This window comes from Cynocephalus volans, chromosome 1 (assembly GCF_027409185.1).
Source record: "Cynocephalus volans isolate mCynVol1 chromosome 1, mCynVol1.pri, whole genome shotgun sequence".
In the NCBI taxonomy this organism is placed as follows: domain Eukaryota; kingdom Metazoa; phylum Chordata; class Mammalia; order Dermoptera; family Cynocephalidae; genus Cynocephalus; species Cynocephalus volans.
Genome location: NC_084460.1, coordinates 25,597,972 through 25,617,827, shown reverse-complemented (window position 1 = coordinate 25,617,827; position 19,856 = coordinate 25,597,972). Strand labels below are relative to the sequence as shown.

At 43.1% G+C, this 19,856-nt stretch overlaps 1 pseudogene; it reads left to right on the top strand.

The window, feature by feature from the left end:
- Positions 1–1,005: 1,005 nt before the first annotated feature.
- On the top strand, positions 1,006–1,373 carry LOC134370507 (mitochondrial pyruvate carrier 1-like; annotated as a pseudogene).
- Positions 1,374–19,856: the final 18,483 nt, after the last annotated feature.

The following is a 19,856-nucleotide window of genomic DNA, read 5'->3' as shown; positions in this document are numbered from 1 at the left end:
TCGCTAGGAAGACTCACAGGACTCAGCATATCATAGTACTCATAGCTGTGATTTGGTACAGTGAGAGGACACAAAGCAAAATCAGAGAAGGGGAAGGTATGTGAGGCAGAGTGTGAAGGAACCGGGTGCAAAGTGTTCAGGAATCCTCTCTCAGTGGAGGCAGTAGAACCCACTTAATTTCTCCAGCAATGAATTGTGACAACAGGTGTGAAATGTCATCTATGATTGGAAACTTATCTGAGCCTAGGCACCCAAGGGTTTTACTGGGGTACCCGTAGGTACCTCTGCCTAACATGTACCAGAATTCCAGACTCTCCGAAGGAAAGCAGGTGTTCCGCCTAAACCACATTGTCTGTACAAACCAGTTTAGCACAATGAGCCACCCTTACCGTTTAGGGAATGGTAGGAACCCTTCCGAAATCTTAGGTTCGCAGACATTAGCCAGGGGCCAACCTTGCAAGCAGGTCTTTCTGCAGATAAGGAGACCAAGAAGGTATCCCCGGTCTTCCCTGGGTCCCTCTCACAGGAGACATAATGGAGTCCCTGAAGCTCAAGATTTTGGGAAAACTAAAACGGCTAGCTTACCATTAGCTGAAAAATGTAGTTGTGCAGAAATTGAGTAGCCAGTTAAGCAGAAAATAATAATAACCTAAACGATAACCCAAGACGTAAGTCAAATGTTCAGTTCCATTGAAGTCCAAAGATAACATCACTGATACGTATCTTTGAGTTGTTTCGCAGGAAACAAAACCCCCACCAGATGGAAACTGCCAACCACATGCTGGCCACAGTCACATACACCCCAGACTGCTTGGAGCCAGTAGACTGATGATTAGGATTCTAGAAACATCTCTTTGCTGCCTAAAACTCAGCCGATCAGAGGTATCCATAAGTTGATTATGCACCCCCGAACCCAACTTATGGTTTTTGCTTTAAAAATCCCTTGCTCAGCAGTTGGCTGTGGCCAGGTTGGCCGGCTGTCATTGTGCTCCAAGGAGAGGTGGCATGGCATGGACTGTGAGCCGGCTGGGATCTGGCACGGCCACGGCTGGCATGCTGGTAAGGAAAGTGGAGGACTATGTCCTCAGGAAGGACTTCCGGGACTACCTCATGAGTATGCACTTTGGGGGCCCAGTAGCCAACTGGGTCTTCCCATTGCTGCCATCAATGACATGAAAAAGTCTCCAGAGATCATCAGTGAGCAGATGACATTTGCCCTCTGTTGCTATTCTTCTACATTCATGAGATTTACTTACAAGGTGCAGCCTCGATACTGGCTCCTATTTGCGTGCCATGCAGCAAACGAAGTAGTCCAGCTCATGCAGTCAGGATGGCTTATCAAACATGGGACATCTAAAAAGGCATCTGTATAACAATGGAGAATGAAGACGAAGCTCTTTAAAGAGACAGCATTGCCAGTTACTGCTGCTGAGTCACAGATTTCATCATCATAAATAGTCTTGCTAAGGAAATGTGCTGACTGCTATTTATACTAACCATCCTATTTTTATAGAACGAGCTGAGTCCTTGAACCACCTCTCTGCTGCCTTACAAGTACTGAATATTTTACTCCTTTTCATAAAGAGTAGCTCACAATATGCAATTAATTGAATAATTTCGGATGATGCTTTATCTGTAGTAATACGTATCTTATCTGTTAGGATTTACATAATGAAAAACCAAAGAGAACAAAATATGTGTAAGTGCTAGCATCTAAATACATCAAATTCTTGACTTTGTCTTTAATGACCACAAGGCAACCAACAGCTGACTGCACACCTAAAATCTTATTTCTGGTGTTTGAAAAAGTTATCTGTGTATTTCCATGTAGTGTGTATATTGAGACACTGTAACCTAATGACAATAAATGATTTAAATATTTGTTTTAAAAAAAACTCCCTTGTTCATAAGCCATCAGGGAGTTTGGGCTTTTAGCATTAGCCACCTGCTCTCCATTGCTTGGCACTTTGCAATTAATGCCTACTTTTTTCATTAGAAACTGGTGGCAGTGTTTTGGCTTAGCTGTGCGCTGGGCGAGAAGACCCTGTTTTGTTTTGGTAAAAATAACAGCCTCAGGCAAGCTGTGTTAACTCTTTTCTACACACATACCTAAAAGATGGGAAAATAGAGTAGACAAGAGAAAAAGAATATGGGAAGAGAATGAGGTAGAAAAGGAAGAGAAAGAAAATATTAAATCTGAAGATAGAAAGGTGGTAGAGAAACAAACTGTTAAATAATGATTTCATAATGAGTAAAAACAAATACATAAAACCATAGAATGTCTGGAACCTGTACTTTGAGATCATTCAAGTCCCCAACTTTGGATACAGGACAAATCCCCGAATTTATTTAGCAGGCCCAATATTTTAATTTTGTAAAGTAGCAGAACTCTTTATTCAAATGAAACCTTACAAAAATTGAGCCTCTGTGAGCCTAGCTTGTATGTGAAAGAAAGTGAGCTGAGATGCCGGGCACCGTTCAAGCTTTATTAAAGGAAGAAAATCTGCTGGGCTGTGCTCAAAGTAGCAGGCAGTCCAGGGCTGCCCTGGAAAGGGGACAGCACCAGGTGTGGGGGTGGTAGAGCTTATATTGGTATGTTGGCACCAAGAGCTGGGTGATACCATCAAGGAAGGTCATTATGCTAATGTGGATTGGGGTGGAGAACTGCATCCTTACGGAAGCAAAAGGGGTTTCTGTTTAAGTCAGGAGGCTTCTTGTAAAGGCAAGGAGGAAGGGAGGGGAGGAGGTGGGCCGTGCCATTTTGTACTTGGCCTTGTCTAAAGTGGCGCTGGTTATGTTGCAGTTCTGTTAGTATGGAACCTCATACTCTTGAGGTGAGGTTCTATGAAATACACATGAAAACCATTGATTTAATAAAATCTCTTTTCTTTTTCAGGTGATAAAGCCAAGGCCCAGCTGCTAAGGTGTCACAGTCTTAGAAATAGAACCCATTAATTTGGAGTCCCAGCTCATTTTGTTATTTTTGTTGTTATTTTCAGTAAATTCTAAGTGTCCCTTGAAGGAAATGGATTAAAGCCAACATTTCTTAGTATTCTCCAGCTAAGTCCACTAATTCTTATGACAGATTAAAAAAACAAAAAAACAAAAACAAAAAAACACAAATGGTCTGGCTTTTGGAAAATTCTCCGAAGTATGCCATTCTGTTGCATCGCATCATGGACAGTCAGCCTGTTCTTTAGGGTCCAGGGGAAGTATCACCCCAACTCCTTCATGCCTTAAGTTCTCAGGATGGCCATGACCTCTCTTCTACTCTTCTGGAATTGTGCTTTTCCTCCATTACAGCCTTGTAGGCTGGCTTTGGACCGAGGTTGTATTTACCTTGAAGGCAGGTACCACAGCTCATTCATGTCCTATCCTGTACACTGCTCAGCTGAGCACCTTGAAGGCACAGCTAATGTTCACTAAATTGCATTGAACTTGGTGGGGTTCACCAAGCCCACCATGTTAATTGGAGAGAAGAGGTTAGAGCCCAGTGAGCACTGAGAAGTTTCCTTGAAAAACATCTCTTCTACTTCCTCCTTAATTTTACAGTATGGAAGCTGTTTATAGAGTTGGTGAGGTGGAAAAATGCAGGCTCATTCACTCCTAACCACAAGTGTTTCATGTGTTTTTGTTGCCTTCCAACAGTTTCTCCAGTCTTGAGTTACAACCCCTCCCAGTAGCTGGTGATTCTAGTATTGCTGCAAAGTGTGTGCTTTAACAAATGTAGTTTTTTGTTTTATCTTACTTGATGTCAAAAATATTTGTGATTTGTTTTACAGCCCAATTAGCTATAATGGAATATTAGATTTGGAATGGACATTAGAAGCCACGGAGTCCAGTTTCCTGCCTGTATCTCCTCTCTGGTGTCTTGATGGTTTAGCCATTTTGCCTTCCTGTTTGTCCACTCTGGACAGGGAGATGATTTGCTTTGGGTTCAGCACATTTGGGGTCTTGATAAACTCCAGCTGTTGGAGATATCTCCCCTCTGTTAAGCTGCAGACAGCCTCCCATGCCACTGCCTCCTTGGTCTTAACTCTATCTTCTAGGGCTACATATACAAGATGTAATATGTAATCCTTCTGTAGTTTTAGGGTGTGCCACTTTCAACCAGCCAATTTCACTTTAACATAGAACATTCATGAAGGCATTTTGCCAGGGTAGATACAGTGGTGTTAAGGGACAAATGCAGTGTGACACATTCAGTTCAACCAAATTGTGACCTATTGTACCTTGTCATGTTTAAAGAAAATAATTTTAAAGAGAATACCCCACGACTCTGTTTATATGAAATTCTAGAAAAAGCAAAATTATAGTGAAGTTTCTAAAGCAGATCAGTAGTAGCCAGGGGTTGGGGAGGGGATTGGCTGTAGAGAACAAGGGAACACTTTGGAGTGATGGAAATATTCTATATCATCATTGTGTGGTGGGTATCTACTGTACATTTTTCAAAACTCATTTAATCCTACACTTGAAATTGGTGAATTGATCATATGTAAATTATAGCTCAATAAATAATATGGTTTATCTATAAAGGGATAATGAGAGAACAGGAACACTCCATTCTCTATCCCCTGACATAAATTGTTTTCTTATCATTTGAAATGTAGCTGTGGAGCCAAAGCAGGTTCTGACATGCTTTTTTTAAAATTATGGATTTTATTGAAGTATAACATATGTCCAGAAAAGTGAGTAATCCTTAGTATACAGGCATACCTCAGAGATATCAAGGGTTTGGTTCCAGACAACTGCAATAAGCGAATATCACAATAAAGCAAGTCACACAAATTTTCTGGTTTCCCAGAGCATATAAAAGTTATGTTTACATTGTACTGTAGTCTATTAAGTGTGCAATAGCATTATGTTAAAAATGTACATACCTTAGTTCAAAAATACTTAATTGCTTAAAAATGCTAACAATGATCTTAGCCTTGAGGGAGTTGTAGTGTTTTTGCAAGTGGAGAGTCTTGCCTCCACGTCGATGGTTGCTGACTGATCAGAGTGGTGGATGCTGAAGGTTGGGATGGCTGTGGCGATTTCTTGAGATAAAACAGGAGTGAAGTTTGCTGCATTGATTGACTCTTCCTTTCCTAAAAAGATCTCTCTGTAGCATGTGAAGCTGTTTGATAGCCTTTTACCCAAAGTAGAATTTCTTTCAAAATTGGAGTCAATCCTCTCAAACCCCGATGCTGCTTTATCAACTAGCTTTACATAAAATGCTAAATCCTTTGTTGTCATGTGAACAATGTTCACAGCATCTTCACCAGGAATAGATTCCATCTCAAAACACCACTTTTTCTGCTCATCCATAAGAAGCAAGTTCTTATCCATTCAAGTTTCATCATGAGATTGCAGCGACTCGGTCATATCTTCGGGCTCCACTTCTGATTCTAGTTCTCTTGCTTTTTCCACCACATCTGCAGTTAGTTGCCCCACAGAAGTCTTGAACCCCTCAAAGTCATCCAGGAGGGCTGAAATCAACTTCTTCCAAACTCCTGCTAATGCTGATATTTTGACCTTCTTCCACGAATCATGAATGTTCTTAATGGCATTTGGAATGGTCAATCCTTTCCAGAAGTTTTTCCATTTTCTTTGTCAGATCAATCAGAGGTATCATACCTACGAAAGCTTTAGTTTTATGATACGAATTTCTCAAATAATAAGACTCGAAAGTCAAACTTACTCTTTGATTCATGGGCTACAGAATAAATGTTGTTTGTGTTAGCAGGCATGAAAACAACATTAATCTCTCTATACATCTTCATTAGGACTCTTCGGTGACCAGGTGCATTGTCAAAGAGCAGTGACATTTTGAAAGGAATCTTTTTTTTTTTAGCAGTAGGTCTGAACTTTGGGCTTAAAATATTCAGTAAACCATGCTGTAAATCAGTGTACTGTCATCCAGGCTTTGTTGTTCCATTTATAGCACACAGGCAGAGTAGGTTTAGCATAATTCTCGAGGGGCCTAGGATTTTCAGAATAGTAAACGAACATTGGCTTCAACTCAAAGTCACCAACTACATTAACTCTTAACAGGTGAGTCTGCCTGTTCTTTGAAGCTTTGAAGCCAGGCATTGACGACTCCTCCCTAGCTATGAACGTCCCACATGGCATCTTCTTCCAATATAAGGCTGTTTCATTTACATTGAAAATCTGTTGTTTAGTGTGGCCACCTTCATCAATGATCTTAGCCAGATCTTCTGGAAAACCTGCTGCAGCTTCTCCATCAGCACCTGCTGCTTCACCTTGCACATTGTTGTTCTGGAGACGGCTTCTTTCCTTAAACCTCATGAACCAACCTCTGCTAGCTTCCAGCTTTCCTTCTGCAGCTTCCTCTCCTCTCTCAGCCTTCATACAAGGGTACTTCAGAAAATTCAGGGGAAGATTTGTATTATCATGCAATTCTATTTTTCCATGAACTTTTTGAAGTTTCCTCATAGAATCAAAGAGAATTAGATCCTTGCTCTGGATTAGTCTTTGGCTTAAGGGAATGTTTTGGCTGGTTTGTCTATCCAGATCACTAAAACTTTCTCCACATCAGCAATAAGGCTTTTTCACTTTCTTATTATTTCTGTGTTCACTAGAGTAACACTTTTAATTTCCTTCCAGAACTTTTCCTTTCCCTTCACAACTTGGCTAAGTGTTTGGCCCAAGAGGCCTAGCTTTCACCTATCTCGGCTTTGGAGATGCCTTCCTCACTAAGCTTCATCATTTCTAGCTTTTGATATAAAGTGAGAGACGTGTGACTCTTCCTTTCACCTGAACATGAGAGGCCATTGTGGAGTTATTAATTGTTATAAATTTGATATTGTTGTATCTCAGGGAACAGGGAGGCCTGAGGAAAGGGAGAGAGACTGGTCAGTGGAGCAGTCAGAACACACACAACATTTATCAGCTAAGTTCACCGTCTTTCATGGGCCCAGTTCATAGCACCCCAAAATAATTACAATGGGAACATTAAAGATAACTGATTATAGATCACCATAACAGATAAAATAATAATGAAAAAGCTTGAAATATTGCAAGAATTACCAAAATGTGACACAGAGACACGAAGTGAGCACACCCTGTTGGAAAAATGGCACTGACAGAACTGCTTGAAGTAGGGTTGCCACAAACCTTCAATTTATAAGAAATTCAATGTCTGTGAAGCACAATAAGGTGAAATGCAATAAAACAAGATGTGCCTGTGCAGCTCAATGAATTTTCACAACGTGAACACGTTTGTGTAACCACTGCCTCTGTCAAAATATATGTGTGTGTGTGTGTATATATATATATATATACCAGAATCCCCAAAGCCCTCACTTGTGTCCCCTTCTAGTCATTAATCCATCTCCCCAAGGGTAAACACTGTTGTGACTTCTAACACCATCATTGCTTTGCCTGCTCCTGAACTTCATATGAATGGAGTCATGTAGCATGTTCTCTTTTGTCTGGCTTCTTTTGTTCATTATGACGTATGTGAGATTCATCCATGGTATTATGCAAGTTGTGTGGCATTCTAGTTGTGTGAATAAACACAAATAGAACATATATCTATTCTGATGTTGAGGGAAATGTGGGTTGTTTCCAGTCTTTGGCTATTATGGGAGTATTGCTATAAACATTCTTGTACGTCTTGTGGTGAACACATGCACAAGGTTCTGCTATGTATACATCTGGGAGTGGAATGACTGAGTCACAGGCTACACATATGCTCATTTTACTAAATGTTGCCAAACATTTTCCCAGAGTAGTTATTCTATTTTCCATACCCACATGCACCGTATGAGAGTTTTAGTTGGTCCACTTCCTTGTCAACCCTTGCTATTGTCAGTCCTTTTCATTTTAGCCAAACTGGTGAATGAGTAAGGTATTATATCGTGGTTTTAATTTTCATTTCCTGGTGACTAATAAAGCTGAGCACCTTTTCATATGTTATTGCCATTTGGATAACCTCTTTTATGAAGAGGTTGTTCAAGTCTTTTCCCCATTTTTCTGTTGGGGTGTCTGCCTTTTTTGATCTGCTATTAAAATAGTCATTTTCTCCCATATGTTAATGTGGTAGTGATTTTTATAACAAACTTTTTCAGGTACAAATTCACAATTTTATTCTTTCTTTTTCTGTCTTCTTTTTTCTATAAAAATGTATTGGAATCCTAGGAGATGATGAATGTTAATCCTAAAAGGAACCTTGGAGAGCTGTGAATACCTTAATTATAAATTCCGTTCAGAATGCTTTTGTGGGGCACATACTGTGTCTTCGGTCTTGTGTTGGGTTTCTGCCTCTAACGAGGATAGAAGGTAGGGAAGGAGGAGCTGAGCATACTGAACAAGGTTTTACAAACCAAGAAAAGGAAATTGAGGCCTACAGAGATAAAATCCCACAGTATCCAAAACAGAAGTAGAGATAAGAAACACTCTTTACTGGAACCCAAGAAGTTTTTTTCCAAGTCAAGCTAACCCAGCCTTACTCAACAGAGCCAATGAGAGAGTTTTTGCTATTAAAATTCTACTGTTCCTTCAGAGTCTAGCTCAGACATGACTTTTTTTGAGAAATCTTTCTGATTTTTCCAGCCAGATTCAATTCTTTCCCATCATTTCTGTCCTGGGTTGGGTTGTAGCTTTATCTGATTCTCTCTTGGACTATTTGTTTCCATGTCTTATCTCCTGTGCTAGGTGGTAAGCTCCTGGGAAGACAGGCTTAGCTTATTTCTTTTGGTTGGGGATGGTGAGAGGGAGGCTCAGTAGAAGTCTGACTCAAATTGCATTGCCTGTGAGAAGAAAGGACCTCAGGAGCTGTGTTTTCCACGAAGCAATTGGCAGACATTCATATTGAATTGATAGACATCTTTGTTTTGAAGTAGTGGCTCTAGCACTTTTGAGAATAGGATCATGGGCCCCAGAGTCTTTGTAGATAGAGAAAGAGACTCTAGAATGGACATTACTTGGTAGGAAGCCCAAGATGTGAGAGCTGCTCTGCAGGTCCCTGCCTTGTCCAGAGTTGGAGGCTGACCTCTTTCCCACTTCTGTATCACTTTGTGGTCTAGTGTAGACTCAAGAGCTGCCATGGGGGCAGAAATACAGATGATGAGAGCCTTGGAACTCTTAAATTAAGCTAAGAGGGGTGAAGAAAGATTAACAGGGAAAGTAAGTATACCATGGTGGGAGAGGCTGAGGTCTTCTCCTATCTCCTTCCTCCTTCCTGCTTCTTACCTGAGGGCCCCAGCTCTCCAGCTGGCAGCCACAGCAGCATGACAGTAACTGCAAGGCCTGTGTATGCATCTTTTTTCAGCTTACCTTGCAGTCTATTCTGCCCTCCCCTCTCCTCCACCCCTCACGCTCCTGCACACAGGGTGAGTGCATGGTGGCAAGGCTCAGGGTGTGGAGAAAACATGTCCTGTCATCACTCAGGCAGGGCTCAGCCTCGGGACAAAGTGGTACCTGGAGTCCCCGGGGCCGTCATGCACCAAGATGAGGGAGTCATTTGCCCATTAAGGGAGCAGTCCTAACCTCAGAAGGAACTTCTTTGGACTTAAGAGTAGGGGTAGAATGAAATATTTTCTAACAGCCTGTTGAATGGTTCCTCAGACTTAGAGGGCCTGGGGAGGAGCTGTGGACTGTGTCCTCCCTGACTCCTGATTCTTAGAGGGAGAGGAGGTGAGCAGGGAAGGGACAAGGGGAAAAGGGCTCACAGAATCCTTTTTTTTTTTTTTTTTTTTTTTAGTTCATTAGGACCATATAGTTAAATTAATGGAAAGGAAATACAGAACCGGAGGAGTCAAATAACTGGTTAGAAGCAAAACTTAGGCTAGAACCCAGATCATGAGATGTAAAATCTGGAATGTAGGCAGGGATGGAGAGAAATGTATTTTTTTGATCACTGCTGCATGTCAGACACTGGCCATACTGCCTGTGCTTCCTCGTTCACTCTGTGTAACAATCCTATTAAATCAAAATCACATCATTTTACAGGTTTAATCATTTTTTAAAATGAAGTCCTACTATATTGCCTAGCACAGTACCTGGTACTGGGGGTACGATGAAGATCAAGATCGAGGCAATCCTTGTCCTGCAGCGCTTGTGGAGGAGGTCAGGCAAAGCTGCAGTAGTAATGCATTCTGTGGTTATCACAGAAGCTCAGAGTGTCATGGCAGCATTTGGACAGATCCTAATTCAGACTTGGGAAAGTCAGGGAGGGCTTCCCACAGGAACTTTCAGGACCTGGAGTGACCAGAGCATGGGGTGTGAGGTGGAGGTGGGTGGGTAGGGAAGATGAGGAATGAGGCCTGGGGGTAGGCAGGCACCAGACCCTGAAGGACCTAGTAAGACCGATGGGCTGTGAGGAGTGAGGGATCAGAGGACTCCCAAGTTTCATCTTGGGTGGCATCATCGTCACAATGCCATGGTACACTCAGTTTTCCAGATGAGAGAGTTGAGGCACACAGAAGTAACTTACCCAAGATCAATCGGCTCGTGAATGGTACAGCTGGAGCTCAAACTCATCCCTGTTTGATAGCTTCCTAATTCCACTGATTTCAGAATTTTCCTGTATATAATTGTCTGGACAATAGCCATGAACAGCTTAGGCCACAGCACACAGCTATGCTTTCTAGAGTTTGGGCTTCTGCAGTGGTTAGGGTCTATTTATTTTGAACCTTAGCAGTTCATTTGAAAGAAATGTTAAGAACCTTCCCACCTGCTCCCCCAGTGCAGAGAGCCATGCACTATTCCAAAAGGCAGCCCATACCTTCTCTGGGCCTCAATTTCCCAATCCGAGAATGAGTGGGCTGGACCAGCTGACCTCCAACAGCCATTTCAGTATGTAAGATTCTGCATGTCTGGGGAGCAGAAAATGTGCTTGAACATGTAGGGTTATAGGCTAGAGGCATTCTGGAGGCCATTTAGTCTGACTTTCTAAATGATATGTTATTCGCCTCTACAGTGATCCCAGCTATGTATGTCGGGTAAGGCCCAGGCCCTGGGACACATTGATCAAATCAGAATTTCTGGAGTGGGGCTGCAGGAAAGTATCTTTGAATGCTCTCCAGTGATCATAGTGTGCTGTGAGGATGGAGAACCATTGTCATAGAGGATGCTGGGAGGTCACAAGTCGTGTGTTACCCGTGGGTAACCGGTGGGAAGGACTGATGGCCTGCACAGAAGAAGAATCAGCCCAGAGAAGAGTCAGGCATTCCAGAGCAGAAGGGAGATGAATGCTTGGCTGAGAGCTAATCCTGACTCAGTCTCCAAAATGTGTTCCTGGTGCCACAGGAAAGCGTAGCTGGGGGAAATGAAGGCAGGAGGTCTAGCCTTTCCCCGGCGGCCCCTCTCCTTCTGTCCCTTCACAGCACCTACCCGACTCTCAGGCCCTCGTAGCCTCAGTCTGGGCACTGCTGCACTCATCAGCCCAGAGGCTGAAGCTCCTTGCTACAAGGCCTGAGAGAAGATGACAGAAAATACTCCGGCTTGTCTGGAGTAAAGCAAGGCTGTATCTAGTCAAGAGATGAGGGAAGACTTCATGAAAGCAGTACTCTATGAGATAGAAGTCCTCTGCTCTTAATAATGCCTTAAAGGTCACCAGTGTCTGTCAACAAACACTGCATGTCCACCCTGTGTCACACACCACACCCCCAGGAGACACAAACAGGAAAGATACAGACTTTGGCCTTTAGCCTCTGGAGCAGAGGAGGTGACAGAAACAAACATGCAATGATGGTGCAGTGTGAGAGGCTCTGGGAGCCCAGAGGAGGGCCATTAGAGCTCGGGCTGGGCAGTCCAGGGAGGCTTCCTGGGGGAGATGGTGCTTGAGCTGAGTTGCAAAGAACAGGTTTGAATTATCCAAGTAGAAAGGTATGTGAGGATGTGTAAGGAGGGAGGTAGAGGTGCCGTTGCAGTGTTTTATATGGTCTGAAGCCTTTGTAAGTTCACAGATTCATATTTTCTTTTGGACCTCCTGACCTCCAAGGGACTAGGCTGGAAGACTCCTCGTCATTACGGAAGGAGAACCAGAGGCCCTCATCTGATAAACACAGTGGTTACTGGAGTAATCTTCTCTGTCTCTGACATCTCTATCCATTATCTCCCTCAGTGTCTCTAGCAACTTGTGAAAGAGCGGAGGGAGCCAAGGCTCAGAAAGATTGACTACTTCATTGACACTCATGCACTTAATGGCTAAGCAAGGACTCAGCGTTTTTAAATACTTCCTGGATTAAGGTGAATACTAGATTAATTAATAGTCCTTGCAAGGTGGGGCCTTCTTTTACCACATCTGCCTGCTGTATACAGACTTAAGGGAGGGATGATTATCATTCTGTACCTCACCCACTCCCTGTTTAATCCCAGTTTTTGGCTATCACAACCTAGAAACATTGATGACAATTAGATTGTCTATGAAGAATTATAACCATGCCATCTTAGCAGGCTTCTCCTATGATCACTTAAACTTTGTCACAGCAACATAATGACATTCAGAGCTTAAGAAAAAAAAAAGAAAGAAAGAAAGAAAGAAATCTTGACTTTTTCAGTTGAATATTAAGCAGTGATTCAGAAAGGTGAGAAGTAAACTTTGCCAGAGCGCCCTAAACTTTCCAGGCAGTGTTAGTAGATTCTAACAGATCAGTAGCTCCTAGGTATAGAAGTATGTGTGTTCAAGGTCCTTTATTCCCAATGAATCAGAGTAGAATGTGGAGATTTGTGAAGGATATATTCTAATTCAGAATATTGTCCTGTGAACTGGCTTCCAGGAAAATTAGATAGTTTTAGAAGTTTCCTTGTACCTAAAAGAGAGGTTGCTCCAGTACAAGGAGAAAATTCGTGGCTGGAAGTTCTAAATCAAGGGGAAAACCACCATCAGAGTTCCGGAATTGCCAGGATTTCCTAAGGACCTGTGTTATTTCCTTTCTCTTTGCAGGCATTGTCTTTAATTTCCAAACCTTACCTTGTAAATTTCGTTCTTACCAAATGACAACAAAGTTCCCTGAATCATCATCAAATACACATGAACGTACTGACCCATATGTCCTCTTCCTACACTGATCCTGGGCTCTGCAGACCTTGGGAGGGCCCACGCCATCTCAGGGACTGTGTAGCCCTGGAAACATCAGGGCCAGGCCCTCACCTGGAGAAGCTCAGCCTAGTGGCAAACTGCTGGAGAGTGTGAGAAGAGCCATGGTGTAAGGAGAGCACCCAAGACACAGCAATGAGTTACTGAGGGAGCCCAGGAAACCTCGCAGAAGATGCCAGCTTTGAGCTTGAAGCTCATCGAGCAGAGGAAGTGGAGAAGATCTGATGATCCATGATTCTGTAGTTCTCTGCGCAGACAGCCACAGCCACATATGTCTTTCCTATACTCGCACAAAATAAATATTGTTCAGCTAGCCCATGATCTTTAACTCTAATGCAATAAAATTAGAAATGACAAAAATTGTTAAAAATAAACCTTAGAAAAATATCTTTACAGCATTCAGTTTGCAAAACTCTAGGGAGAGAAACAAGATGCCTAGGGTGTAAGAGAAGGAAAGGTAACTTTTTTTTTTTCAAATCAAGGTATAATTTACATGTAGTGCAATTCTCCCTTTTTAGTATACATTTTCCCAAGTTTTGACAAATGCATACGGCCGTGGGATCACCACTATTATGCAGGCATAGAACAGTTCCATCGCCCCTCAAATTTTCCCTTGTCCCTGAAGTCAACCCCTCCCTCCACCTGCAGTGCAGCCCCTGACAGCTCTTGATCTGTTTTCTGTCCCTATAGTTTTGTCTTTTCCATTATGTTATATACATAGAATCACACAGATGTAACTTGTGAGAGACTTCTCACTGTGTACTTTTTTGTATCTCTTGAATTTTGTACCATATGTACATATTATCTATTCAAAAAATAAATACAATTTTTGGAAAGTAAAAATCATACTTCTAAATAATCCATGGGTTAAAGAGAAAGCCCAAGGGCTGGCCCGTGGCTCACTTGGGAGAGCCTGGTGCTGACAACACCAAGTCAAGGGTTAAGATCCCCTTACCAGTCATCTTTTTTTAAAAAAAGAGAAAGCCCAATAGAAATTATAAAGTATTTAGCACTGAATTATAATAAAAAATTAATGAAATGTCATTAATGAACTGGGTTTTGATATTATCATATGTTACGTAATGGAAATATCAAAACCCGTGGATGCAGCAAAAATGATACTTGGAGGAAAATTGATAATCTTAAGTATGCTGATTACAAAACAAACTTTTTTTTTTTGTCATTTTCGTGATGGGCACTCAGCCAGTGGGTGCACCGGTCATTCCTATATAGGATCCGAACCCGCGGCGGGAGTGTCGCCGCGCTCCCAGCGCCGCACTCTACTGAGTGCGCCATGGGCTCGGCCCCAAAACAAACTTTTTAAAAAAGGACCTAATGTGTTCTATTTAAAAAGTCAAAGAAAGAAAGCAGAGTAAACCCAAAGAAACTAGAAGGATAAAAATAATCAAGATAATTTTAAAATAATTAATGAATAAAGACAAAGAGATAAATGACAATAATAAAAATACATGTGATTTGTATACTGATGCACAAAAGCAATTTGGGGTGGTGGAGTGAACACTGAAATTAATACTTCTGAGCCTCAGTTTCCCCACCCCTTAGATGGAGATAGTAGCACCTCCCCTCTGCTCAGCAGCAGGTAGGACTTACACCAATGAGGATTTGGCCACGGTAGCCCTTGCTTCTCTATGTGCACGGATATGAGAGATAATTACGGTGGAGATGACAGTGTGGCAGTAGGGAAGTTTCTCTTCCTGGTATAACATATGTATTTCTCTGCTTGAGTTTCTTCCTTTTCTATTACCTCTTAAATCTTTCCTTTTCTCCTTCACTGTTGATCTGCGCTAGAGATGTACTGCCAGAAAGGGCAACCTGGGGCCACTGGGCTCTAGACCAGGCTAGCCGGAGCTCACACACTGGATTCTGGAATGCCCTGAAATAAGAGCTAAAGCCCTGGTATTAAAAGACCAGGGTTTAAGACCAGATCTACTACTTTGCAGCTGTGTGATTATGCACAAGCTTTTCAACCTCTTTGAGTTCAGTCCCTTTATCTGTCAAATGGAATCATAATAATGTCCATTGCACAGAGCTGTTATGAGATTCAACTGAGGTGATACACGTAAAAGTATTTTATAAATTGCAAAGTGCTATAAAAATGTCACTATTTATGGTAATCATTTTCATTAAAACTCATTCACCAGAAGCATACTACAGAAATACTTCCCCAGTTCACATACAATTCCTGTGCCTGTGGCAGCTGGGATTGAGATGGTGGCTATTCTGATCACACGTCTTGCTGGCCAGCTGCCCTGCCAGCTACCAACGCCTCAGCAGATTCCCCAGCTTTTCAATTATGTGACTAAGGAGATTGTAATGGAAACTTTAAGGAAATGAGTAAGGTAGAGAGAAGAGAGAAGAATGCTTCTTTTTTTGTTGAAAATAGAATTAATAGGGGCCGGCCCATGGCTCACTTGGGAGAGCGTGGTGCTGACAACACCAAGTCAAGGGTTAAGATCCCCTTACCGGGGGCCGGCCCGGGCCGGCCCGTGGCTCACTCAGGAGAGTGTGGTGCTGATAACACCAAGGCCCTGGGTTCGGATCCCATATACGGATGGCCGGTTCGCTCACTGGCTGAGCGTGGTGCTGACAACACCAAGTCAAGGGTTAAGATCCCCTTACCGGTCATCTTTAAAAAAATTAAATAAATAAATAAATAAATAAAAAATAAGATCCCCTTACCGGTCATCTTTAAAAAAAAAAAAAAAAGGAAGGAAGGAAGAAGGAAGGAAGGAAGGAAGAAAGAAAGAAAGAAAGAAAGAAAGAAAGAAAGAAAGAAAGAAAGAAAGAAAGAAAGAAAGAAAGAAAAGAAAATTAATTATTTCCCTTACCTCTGTTTTCTAGGTTCTTGGCTAGCCTGAAGAAATAATTTTTATTGAAACATTAACAATTCAATGTATAATTCTTTTTCCAAAACGTCTATAGACTAGATGACAGTGTTGTCCAATAGAACTATAATGCAAGCCACAAATGCTAGTCATAATGGAATTTAAAGTTTTCTAGGAGGCACATTAAAAAAGTAAAAAGAAACAAGTGTAACTCATTTTAATAATATATTTTATTTAACCCAGTTTATCTAAATGGTTACCATTTCAACATGTATTCAATACACAAATCAGTAATGAGATATTTTACTTTTTTTTCACAGTAAGCCTTCAAAATTTGAGATTGACCTACATCCCGTCTCAGTTTGGATCAGCCACATTTCAAGTGCTTTGTAGCCACAGGTGGCTGGTGGCTGTCATGCTGGACAGTGTAGGACTAGAACTTCATAAGACCTGAGGGAAGTCACTTCATCTCTGAAGAAAGAAAACATGGCAGGAATCTAAATAGCTTCTTGTAGAATACGGTGGGGGGAGAAAAGTGAGTTCAGATTTACATTCATCCAGTCATTCATTCATCAAGTGTTTACTGAGCACCGACTTTGTGCCAAGGGCTGTAACCTCGGCTCTATAGCCAACTCATTTAGTGACTTTGTACAAGTCATCTTCCTTCTCAGGGCCTCACACTCTCTGTTCCACCTTGGAGAAAATTAAGATACCCATCTAGGAAGGGTAGAAATGTTTGCACCAGCCAGAGAAAAATGCCTCTGGAAATCATTAGCTTACTGGTGGAGTTTTAAAAGGCCTTCAGCACCAATTACTTTCATTGATTCCATGGATGAAGCTCTCACAATCCCTTTATTATTAATGTCAAAACCAACCAACTCTGTAGGATTTTACTAGAGGAATTAATCACATAAGTCTTGTCTATGGACACAGTGATTTGTCATGCTCATGGCATCACCCAGGACCCAATTTCTTCACCAGTGTCTTATTGGCCATCCTTTTAGGGAAGATCTAAGGCAGAACTAATAAAACAAGTCATAAATTTCAAGTGCTTTCTACATGCTAAATTATCATTGCTGTCTATCAGTAGATTGAGCTGTGGGAAGATGTTTGAGAGGTGTTGCAAGGAGTGGGCCTAGAACTTAGTACTGTCATTAGCTTAAAAATAAAGTCACATTTGCTACCTCATAGGTGGTCATGACTTAATGACTGCAGCTCACACAGAAAAAGTAAACAGAGTTACACTTCCTAGGAACTGGGTGACATTCGCCATACATACCAGGTGAAATCAGTTTTCAACTTCTGTGTTAGGAAAATGATTCTACACAGGTATTTAGAAGGAGAGAGGATGACATGGAAAACGGAACTGTTGGAAACTTGTTAAATAGATAATGATCTGAAAACCAGGTGCCGTTCCTTGTGGTTATAGCCCAAGCCACCACTAGTAATCAGGATGTACAGAGACAGGCAGACATTGCAATTGCTAATGCAAGTTTAGGTGGGAAGTGCTGAGAAAACATCCCTGACATTGATACATAGTCTTTTAGCTTTACAAAGTGCTTCCCAACACTGTCTCATTGGAGCTTGGCGACAGATTTGCATGGTAAGTAGTCTAGTCTGAGTGTTATGATCCTCGTTTTACAGATAAGGAGATGGAGGCTCATCAGTTAAGTGACCAGGTGAAGGTTATGGGACTACGGAATGGCAGGGATGTCTGTACGAATGCTGGTTTTTTGTTTATCATCACCATATCTTACTGCCTTCTTAAGCTTCCTCAGAACAGAAAAGCAGGTTTTTCAAGATGGCGGCGGCTGCGGCGGCTGGCGCGGAGTAGCTGAGGTGGAAAAGGCGGCCACTGGGCCTCAGGCAACCGGGAAACTTGTGGACTTTCCTCTTGCCATCTCTTAAGGGAGGACTGCTGCTGCTGACCGGTCGTGGTGGGTGACCGCCACTTTGCCCCCGGCAGGAAAGGCTGCCTCATTTACAGACAACAGCTTTGAAGTGTGGAGCAGGAAAAGAACTGTTTCTTAGCTGCAAAAGCGAGTCTCGAAACAGGGAACACGGCGCCAGGGCTGCTGTGGATGCAGCCAGGATCCCGGAGGCTGGGGCCGCGCTGAAGGCGGCCAGCTGCCCTATTCAGGATTCGAGGTTTCAGGCCGGCATTAAAGAAGATTCCTGGGAGCGCCCGAGCCGCGCTGCGACTGAACAGCCCGAGGCGGCAGCGGCCGAGAACTGGGAAAGACGGCAAACCAGAGACAGAGAGCGAGCACCCGACCTGGCACAGCACTGTGAGTGATCCCTGGCACAGCTCGGTTCGGGGGGTGGATGCCCACGTGGCTCCCGCCTGCACCACCAGGCCACTCACCGCCTGGTGCTGCCTCCATTTTCCCAGGTGTGGGCAGCTCCGCCCTGCTCGGCCATCACTGAGCCCTCCCACTTGCTTGGCCTGGCGCAGGGGCCTCCGCTCCCACTCCCTCCGCGGTTCTCTGGCGGGGCTGGTGGAGGGGATGTCCCGGGCCAGTGTCAGGACAGCAAGGAAGTACGGGCGGGCCGACTGTCACTCCACCATACCCTGGATTCCAGCCCCAGGTAAACTCCCTGTTACTGGGAGGCAGATACCATCTCTGCGGCCACCAGTTTGGAAAAAAAGCCTAACGAATGTCTGGTTGGGAATAGTGTGGTAGGAGAGTTCCCAGGTCCACTTGAACCTGCCGGAGACCAGGCTGCAGGTGGGCGCTAGACTCGGTTTATACTGGGGGGATACAAAGGTGAACAAGACCCGAGAAAGATCTACATAGAGCTACAAAGGCACCCAGAGAGACCAGTCGTCTGTGCCCAGCAGAAACCTGGTAGACTTCCTGGGCGAGGCGGTGCCGAGCAGGGTCTTGAAGGCCCAGCTGATAGACGAGGGGAGCAGAAGACACGCCCCAGCCCAGCACAGTGCGCAGAGAGTGGGGAGACGTGCGGCCAGGGAGGGGGAGACTCGACAGAAACCACACACCCGGTGGGGTTGCCACTGCACGATCTAACAGCCGGGGCCAGAGCACACGGAACAGGGAGAAGTCCTGCACAGGAAGTGAAAGCTCAACAGAGATCACACACCCTGTGGTACGTGATCCACCAGCCCAGCAGAGTCCAAGCTGACCAGAAAGGTGGCTCCCCGGAGAAGCCCAAGACCCGAGACAACCACACACACAAGGCACTAGAGGCCAACTGAGCAGTCACGGAGGGAGCCATACGAAATTGGCAACCACAGCAACATCCTAGTTAGTCATTAGTCTCAAACCGGTGAACTGTGAAACCCCCGGCCACAATGAATAAACACCAAAAAAAAGATACCAGAAATACAAAAAATCAAGAAAGTACACCACCAAAAGTTAATAAATCTCAAACTCTAGATCCTATAGAACAAGAAGCCCTTGAAATGACTGACAAGGAATTTCGAGTGATAATTCTAAGGAAACTGAATGAGATACAAGAAAACTCAGCTAGATATCATGATGAAATGAGGAAAAGTATACAGGATCTGAAAGAGGAAATGTACAAGGAACTCAATGTCCTGAAAAAAGATGTAGCAGAACTTGCTGAACTGAAGAAGTTATTCAACGAAATAAAAAACACAACGGAGAGTTTAACCAGCAGACTTGTCGAAGTTGAAGAGAGAACCTCTGAACTTGAAGATGGGCTGTTTGAAATAACACAAGCAGACAAGAAGAAAGAAAAAAGAATCAAGGACATTGAAGAAAATCTGAGAGAGATATCAGACAACCTCAAGCGCTCAAATATCCGAGTCATGGGTATTCCAGAAGGGGAGGAAAATGGAGATTCCATTGAAAACATATTCAACAAAATAGTGGCAGAAAACTTCCCAGGTATAGGAAAAATCACAGATCTTCAGATCCAGGAAGCTCAACGATCTCCAAATGTATTCAACCCAAAAAGACCTTCTCCAAGACATGTCA